General features: G+C 34.2%; 1 pseudogene; it reads left to right on the top strand.

The window, feature by feature from the left end:
• Positions 1-1,299: 1,299 nt before the first annotated feature.
• Positions 1,300-2,842, top strand: LOC137824920 (protein ALTERED SEED GERMINATION 2 pseudogene; annotated as a pseudogene).
• The last annotated feature ends 5,926 nt before the right edge of the window (positions 2,843-8,768 follow it).

Here is an 8,768-nt window from a genome sequence, read left to right as displayed (position 1 = left end):
CAGGCTAAATGACCAAGAACATGAAGAAAATTATGTGAGGAGCATCACTTTAAGAGTTGTTGGTCATAGGGATGGTCAAGACTCAAGTGAGTGCAGTGATGGTGAAATTATCAACTTACTCACAAGGAAGTTTAGAAAGTTCTTGAAAAAGAACAACCGGGACAAGAATCAATCTTCAAACAGATATAGAAAAAAGTGAATGAATCAATTCCACAAACTATACTTGTTTTGGATGTGGTAAATAAGGCCATATCAAGGATGATTGTCCAAATAATGAGAGCAAGGAGAGAGGGGCAAGAAAGAAGATTGAAAAGAATGGAAAAGCAAGAAGAGCCTACATTACTTGGAAACTCATCATCAAAGGAAGATGAAGAAGTCAATTTGTGTTTGATGGCAAAGGAAGAATTAGAAACAAGTAGTGTAAGTTCAAGCACTACCATTCATTTTGAAAATTATAGTCAATTTCTTGATGCCTTAAAAGAGACTCATGAATAAGCTAATAGGTTGGCCTGTTTGAATAAACGGTTGAAAGGTTTAAACAACTGGTTGGAAAATAGAATCAAGACCTTGGAAGAAGAGTTGAGCCATTTAAAAAATGATTTTGAAACTTTGGAAATGATTTATCAAAACTCTTCTTGCAAGTGTGTTTATTCTAGCTTTCTTTTGAAGAGATTCATAGTTTTCATAAAAGAAAGCTCATTATCTTTTAAAAACTGTGGACAAGTTTTCCAAAGGCTAATCAAATCTTGAAACTATTCTTGCTTCTCAAAATTGTGTTTTTGGAAAGGTTGGACTGGGATTTAATCCAAACTGTAAGGACAAATCAATTTCAAAACCCTTTTACAGTTTCTTTGAAAAAAAATTTGTTGTTTTGTCGAAACAACTGGTTGAAAAGTGCTTTTACTGCATGAAAATGGGTCGCACTGTTAGATTCTACAGAGTAAGAAGGTTTTTTGTTCCCAAATGTATTTTGAAATAGATTCCTAAGGTTTCTAAGGTTCCTACTAACATCATTGGACCCAAATTTGTAAGGAGACTAAATCTTGCTTCTTAACCTTTTCTTGTAGGTATCCTTGGCAGCCAAGAATTACTTTGGGTTTGAAGAATGACTGTTAAAAGGGAAAATATCAAGAGTAAAGATTGTCCTTGTGCCTACAATTTTTAATTGTATATGTCTTGCAAGGTTCTTTGAAAGTCAAGAGATATCCTTGGCACATGCATAGTGGTTGCTCAAAAGGAAACTTCAAGAATAAAGAGACCAAACTCCGCCTTCTGCCATGGACTTCGTTCCCTTTCACGATGGCAACATACACGCGGTTCTTGACTCATTCCTTTCTTGTTCGGAGGCTTTCTCAAGAAAGAGAGTTAGAAGGCCACCTTGGTTGTGTCAATGCATTGGCTTGGAATTCAAAAGGTTCATTGTTGATATTTGAATTAGATGATACTCAGAGAAATATTTGGAGTTATTCTGGTCGAAAACTTCTACATTCAATTGAGATAGGACATACTGCAAATATATTTTGTACCAAGTTTATACCAAAAATTTCTGATGAGCTTGTAGCCTTTGGAGTAGGAGATGTTGAAGTACGATTATTTAACTTGTCTCGTTTAAGTGGGAGTGGATCTAGCGAAAATAAAATCATTGCTCCATTCGCACTTTACCAATGTCATTCTCTAAGAGTCAAGAAATTGGTTGTTGAAGATGGCAACCCTAATGTAGTATGGAGTTAGGGAAGATGGGACCTTTGAAAAACATGATTTTTGGGAAGGTACCTCTTGTCCTCCAGCTGGGTCTTCACACCAAGAGTGGCGAAATATTCTTCTTGACTTACGAAGTGGATCTAAAAGATCACTTGTTGATCCTCCTAAACAAGTCCTTTCTTTAAAGTCTTATGATATTAGTTCAACTAGGCCGCATTTGCTCCTTGTTGGTGGGAATGATGCCTTTTCACGCTTACATGATAGAAGAATGTTGCCACCTCTCAGCTCATGTAAAAAAAGAATGTCTCATCCTCCTTGCGTTAATTATTTTTGTTCAATGCATCCTTTTGATCATGGACATCCAAGCTTACATTTAACTCATGTTGCATTCAGTCCTGATGGAAATGAGGTTCTCCTCAACTATATTGGAGAGCATGCTTACCTAATGAATGTAAATCAGGTTGGCGTGAATGAGATGCAATATGCTTCAAGAGATGTAGCAAAGATGATGACTTACTCTCCAACAATTAATGGGACAGAGTTGCACTCTTGTGTGTCTAATGTCTTCCCAAATGGATTTACTATTAAAAAGAACATTGCTGCAAAGCTTGATAAGTGCAGGAAACTATAAAATATGCTAACAAATCTTTGGACAATAGGATTCCCTATTATGGAATTGAGGCATGTAATGATGTTTTGAATGGCTATAGCCATATTATTGGGTCTACACTGAAACATGAATGTTTGTGCACTCGTGTTGCACTATTGATCAAGAGGAAGTGGAAAAATGATGCACATATGGATAAGAGGATGCTATGCTGCTAGAAAAATTGATAATTCCTCATACAAAGTACTTTACAACTGTCAAAAGCACTGTCACAGTTGGGTAGACATGAATATGCTTTGAATTTTGTTGTTGTTTCCCACTCACTAGCCCCACTCAAATATGAAGTTGCAGAAAGAGTGGAGAATGTGAAGAAGGTTATTGTTTTAGCCAAAGCTAGAAAAAAATAGCAAGGTAAATGATGGTGCATCTAGGTTTGACATTCAAGGTGGAAGAATATTATCATTAAGTGACATACTGTATGGTCCCGAGGCTAACAGTGCTGAAACAAGGTGGAAATCTTGGTTGGATTCCTAATAAATTGAACATAGGTCATCTTTATTACTCCTTCTTCCTTTTAGTTGGACTTAGCTTCTTAAATATGTTGGTGTACATTGTTGCTTCCAAAAAGTACATTCATTCTCTTAATCTATTTGTGAAGACAAATAGGGGGAGAAATTGGGGTTTATATGTTGTAATCTCTGATACTCTATGGTGCTTTAGATGGTTTAATTTTGTTGCTTCTATAACTCTGATATACACCATAGTCTGTTGCACACAACACTGACTTTCACTATTTTGACTGGTTTTTCTGCTTAAAGGCTTATGCAGAAAACTAGTTTTGTGTGCTTTGGTATCGTATTACTATGTATGCTTTGTATATGCACAAATTCTATTTTGCATGACCTATCAAATTCAAAAACTACAACACAATCAAACCAGGGATTTGTCTTCATCAAAGAGGGGGAGATTATTGAACAAGATGCTTTGATGTCTCCAAATCCATGAAGAAAGATTGAAGACCTTGCTTCTGGTTGTGTGTGTGTTGTCTAGTAGTCTTTGAATTGTTAATTCATTCCTTAAGATGATCCAAGTTCATTTTAATCTTAATCTTTTTGAAAAGATGGGTTTTCTAAAAGGGTGTGAAATTTCAACCTGTTGAAATGTCGATTTAACCGATTGTTTGACACCTAGTGGTTTTTAAAATGGTTTGGAAAATTTTAGCTTTGTTTTAGAATTGTTGTCAAACATATTCAACCGGTTGTTTCAAGAAATCAACTGGTTGTTTTTTGTGAAAACCTTAACATAATTTTGTTAGGTGGTTTAATCTGTTTTAATTGATTCCAATAGCTTTTGGTTTTTGATTTAACTACTTTAACCATTTGATTGAGGTCACTTAAAGGTTGTTTAACGCTCCTTAGCATTAACTACGTAAAAAATATTGATAAAAATCAGTTTTCAAGATTTCAAAAGCTTTGGATCATCTCAAGTGTGTAGAATAGGATTAGGTTTTGTACTTCTAAACTTTAAGCTTTGATTTACCCAAGTGTATTATATTTCCTTTTTCCTTGAACATTGTATTTCTGTATTGGAGTGTTGTGTAGTTTCAAAAGGTTGTTATAGAAACTGTGTTGATTTGCCAAAGAGTGGTTTGTGTTCTTGAGGGGTTCAAGATCATCACTTTTGGTGTGTGTTTTGTAATCTAGGTTTGATTACATAGTGAATTCTCAGTGATTAGCAGAGGATTGGATGTAGCTCTTGGTTAAGAGTAAACCAATATAAACATCTTGTGTGAATCTCTCTATCCCTACACTCATTAAATTGTTTTAACATTGTTTTTCAAATCTACTGATATAAACAACTGGTTGTTTCGTTAAAACAATTGGTTGATTTTCTGGAATCAAACTTAAAACAATTTTCTATTGGTTGAACGGAATTTTCAATTGATTGAATCTTCATAGCTTTTCACTCTACCTTCAATACTTGTGAAAATCTTTCAAAAACAATTCACCCCCCCCCCCCCCCCCCCTCTTGTTCAACCCTCAAATATTAACAGAACAATAAGCAAACAAAAGAAAATAGAGCAAAATAGAATAATGACACCGAGAATTGTTAACATGGGAAAACCTCCTCAACTTGAGAAGTAAAAATCAATGGGATCTAGTACAGAAAACGTATCCACTATGAAACTAGGATTACGATATTTGTTTCTCTCACTTTATGAGGATAACACTTAATCTCACTCAACAAGGATGGAATACAATGTCTATCTAGCCTCTCACTAGGATTTCTAATCTCACGCTATGGTAGACATCAACTCTCTCATTTACTCTTTATGTTTCTCTTCTCACTTGCTTGCATTTCTCTTCCTCGCAAGTTCTCTTTATATAGAGAATGAGAGAAAGATTTCCTCATAAAGAGATAATGGATAATTAATACATGTTACATTTTCAAGATACCTTGAAAAGGTTATCTTCAACTTTCTAGGTTGAACTTCATAGTCTTCAAGACATATATAATTCCAAGACTTTGGAATGATCAATATTCAATGGATCAATTATCAAGATTCACTAGTCATCCCATTAAATTAAGGAGGAATTCCTAACAATTTTGTGATAGATCTTGTGCTTGATTCTAATGGAATTGAAATCATTTTCATTATTATCTATGCGTAACAAAAAAAGATTTAAGACTAAACAATATATTTCAAATTTTAAAATAAAAAAAATAAAGAAAAAATTATTTATTTTTATTGTAATTATTTGATTTGTTTTGTATTTTTATTAATTTATTACAATGATTAATAAAATGAGCTTTTATATTTCTATCGAATTAAAAGAAAAATATTTCATTTTGATAAAAATAAATTTAGCAAATTTATCAGGTGTGCTAAATTGTATCATAAGAAAGGGAACATGGACTTAGGATTTCAGCGTGCCAAATTGAATCCCTTCTCCCGAAAAGTATATGTATCTTGTCCTTCTAGCATGTCTCTCTTTTTGTGCCTATACATCTGATAATGGATGCCCATTTTCTGGATTGCTGCCATGATAAGGACTAAAATAACCGACTTTCTTTCTGAGGTGTGGTCTATCTGAATAGCTAGAAGTAGAGTTGTGGGTTTCTAAGAACCGGAGATGGTTTTATCTATGTATGTAACAACACGAACAATCTTTCACTTTTCGATTGAGGATCTTAATCGGTAGACTTTCCATAAGGTAAGGGGATATTGAAAAAGGAGAAACCTAAAGAAAATACCTTATTAACTTTTTATTAACAATATGTTTTTCCTCGTGCATACAAAAAATCTTGGTGCATCTAACGTTCACTGAAGGTGAGTTTCTACGGCGCTATTGAAAAGAAATATAGTTGAGGTTTTAGGTTTTGTCTCACTATGTCACTCTACGTGTCATGTCATGGTTCAGTTAATGTCATTGAAACTAGTTTAACATAAAGGACCAAATTAAATCATTTAAAACAATTAAAGGACCATTTTGATATTTTTTAAAAATATAGACTAAATTCAATAAAGTCAAAAGAAGTTGAGACCAAAAGGGTATTATGCCAAAAAATAATTATTGACTACAACTATAATATATCTTTTTGTTCTTGTCAGTTGACTCGCTCGCCGGTTGATTCTAACGACGATCACACACCCACTTATCTTCGCCTAGGTTTGTGCTTGGATCGAAACACGTTGTACCTGCAAAGACAAAGGGACGCCCTAGAGGTCGTTTGCACTCCAACGCTCAAGTCAATACTGGGGTAAAGAAACAGTAATGTGTGTAATAGCTCTAGTCTCAAAAACTACGTACCTTGTGGGTTCTCTTACTACCCTTTATATAGTCTAAGGTTTCCTCTGTTTCCGTTACCCGCATTTAAGGTTTCTAGGGGAATGCCCTTGCGTCGTTATTACCCAATCTTAGTTTAATATTGCACCTCAGGCTCCCCTTGTCGGAGTGCAACCTCTAACGGAATGGCCACCTGGGTACCAATTTGTGCACCAAACCTCTAGGGCCATCCGTTCTGGGGATGCCCTAACTGTTCACGGGCCATGCATGCAGTCTACCCCTGGAGAATGCAACCCTCACGGGCCTTAGCACCTCACCAACGGTTCTTTACTTGTGTTGCACCTGAGTGCGTTATTCACACCACACGCATGGACTCTCCATGACCTAGGGCCTTCCCATTAACTTTGGACGGTATTACTGATAACCGATGTGTTTTCTAGGACCCACCTTTCGTGGTCCAATTCACCTGTTTGAGTCACCGATGCCTGATGTGACATCGGCCTCACTCTGCTGCCAATGACACATCGGTACACCCTGGTGATTGACACCCGACCACTAATCGGCACCCGGCTCGTGCCGCTTGTGAGACACTGTCTCATGCCACTCGTGGGACCTAGTTTACGTGTCCCACCATCACTAGCAGTCAACAATGTCCGAGGACTGGTCGGTACACTTTTTTTTTATATATAAAATGAGACAACTTTTTAAAAATATTTTTAAATTATAATAATTATATTATGAAATCATATTTTTAAAAGTAACATGTATTAGAAAAGTATTTGGAATATAAAATTGTAGTTTATATTTCTAAGAATAAATTAAATTACAATAAGAAATTATTTTAATCATTAATATTTAAAAAAAAATACTGAAATTTAATTGTAGATGAAAGCTAGTGAGAATACAAATCTCATTATATATGAAATGACTTATGTTTATTCTTTAAAATGTACAATTTTTTTTATCGATTAAAATAGATTTTAGAGTATTTAAAATTTTAACTTTCAAATAATTTTAAAGTACTTTAATTATTTCAAATTTATAATAAATTAAAAAAAATTATTTGTAGCATATATCACACATTAGTATATTAATTAGTGCAACGGATAAAATAAACTATTTGATTTTTTTTCTATTTCTTTCTTCTAAAACAGTAGATAACCTTCCACAAAATCTCATCGTGTCAAGACAAAACACGTGAATTTTACCATAAACGAACGGAAACTTAAAACTAAACAAGGTGAGATACTAAAATATGAACTTTTGGTATTTAGTTTGGTCCTTTATCTTCTTGGTTCGTTGGTTAGAGAAGGGCTTTTGTCTATTGTTGATAAGGGTTTAAGTTTTCTTGGGTTGATGAAATTGTTTTTGCTTGTCTGTGTTGGATCTTGATGTTGAAATTTAGAAGATGTTGATAAAGATTTTGGTTTTTTTGGTGATTTCTTTTAAAGTGGTTTTGTGGGGTTTCCTCCATCAATAACCTACTTTGACAATTTTTTCTGGATATGTAATCGGTGATGGTTGTATCTGACGCACTCCCAAGTATCCGAGGAAGAAGTGCTTTTCTAAGGAAAATACTGACACGGTTGTTGAGGCTAAATTTTATTTGAGATACATTTGGTCTATGACAATTTAAAGATAAGTAAACATTTTCATATCAACAAAACACATAAGTTTCTAAAAAGTTTTTGGTAAAATTTCTTCTTCAATGAAACAACACACAAATACAAAATAATAGAATGGAATTTTTTTATATTTACCACGTGCAAAATAAAATGCAAAAGAGGAAAAAAAATTCTTACCAATGGTATTTATTTCAGATTCTTAGGATTTCAAGAAAAATAATTCAATAGATTGCATAATAATTATGTTTTCATTATTCCTCTTTAGTTTTTTATATCCAAAACATGTGTTTTTGAAAAAAAATTAAATTCAAATTTTAATAACGATCAAATTTATCATATTTTAATATTATAAAAAATAAAATTAAAAAAAATATGTAGATAAAATAGAGAAATTGATGGAGATCAAGCTCAAGAGGACATGGAGGCCAATCATCAAGCTCAAGAAGAGGTGGAGGCACAAATGGAGGACGCCCATGGAGGTCAAAGTCCACCTCAAAGGATTACAAGAAGCATGTTCAAAGCTTTGGGAGCTAGAGGACATTTATTTTCTCTTTTTGTAATTTCTTTAGTTGAAGGTGCTTAGAGGAAAACATTAGAAACCTCTTTTGTTTTAGCATCTTGTAGGTTTTAATTAGGAGCTTTAGGGGGGTGTATTAGTAGAGAGGTGTAGGAGTAGAATAGGAGGTGCCATAGGATGTTTGTTTTAGGCGCCGGTTTCTAGAATAGTTTAGGAGGGAATTTTAAAATGTTTTAGCTTAGTTTTTCAGCACCTTAGGCTATATATAGAGGTGCTCTCTTTGTAAAATTCAGATTGGAATTAATCTAAGAAAACTCTACTCAAATTTTGAGTGACCTTTGGAGAGCTTTTGGAGCCTTCTTCTCTAGTCTTATCTTGATGGATCAATGGAGTCCTCAAGTGGCGGCATCACTCTCATCTAGGAGCATTCCACACTTCTAGTGGCGAGATCATCCATCCTCCTTCCATCTTCATGAGCATTCTCTTCTCCTTCCTTTCTTCTTCTTCAATTGTTCATGTTGCTTTGTGTT

This window comes from Phaseolus vulgaris, chromosome 8 (assembly GCF_051622355.1).
Source record: "Phaseolus vulgaris cultivar YP4 chromosome 8, ASM5162235v1, whole genome shotgun sequence".
Classification (NCBI taxonomy): domain Eukaryota; kingdom Viridiplantae; phylum Streptophyta; class Magnoliopsida; order Fabales; family Fabaceae; genus Phaseolus; species Phaseolus vulgaris.
This window is presented reverse-complemented; position numbering and strand designations above follow the sequence as displayed.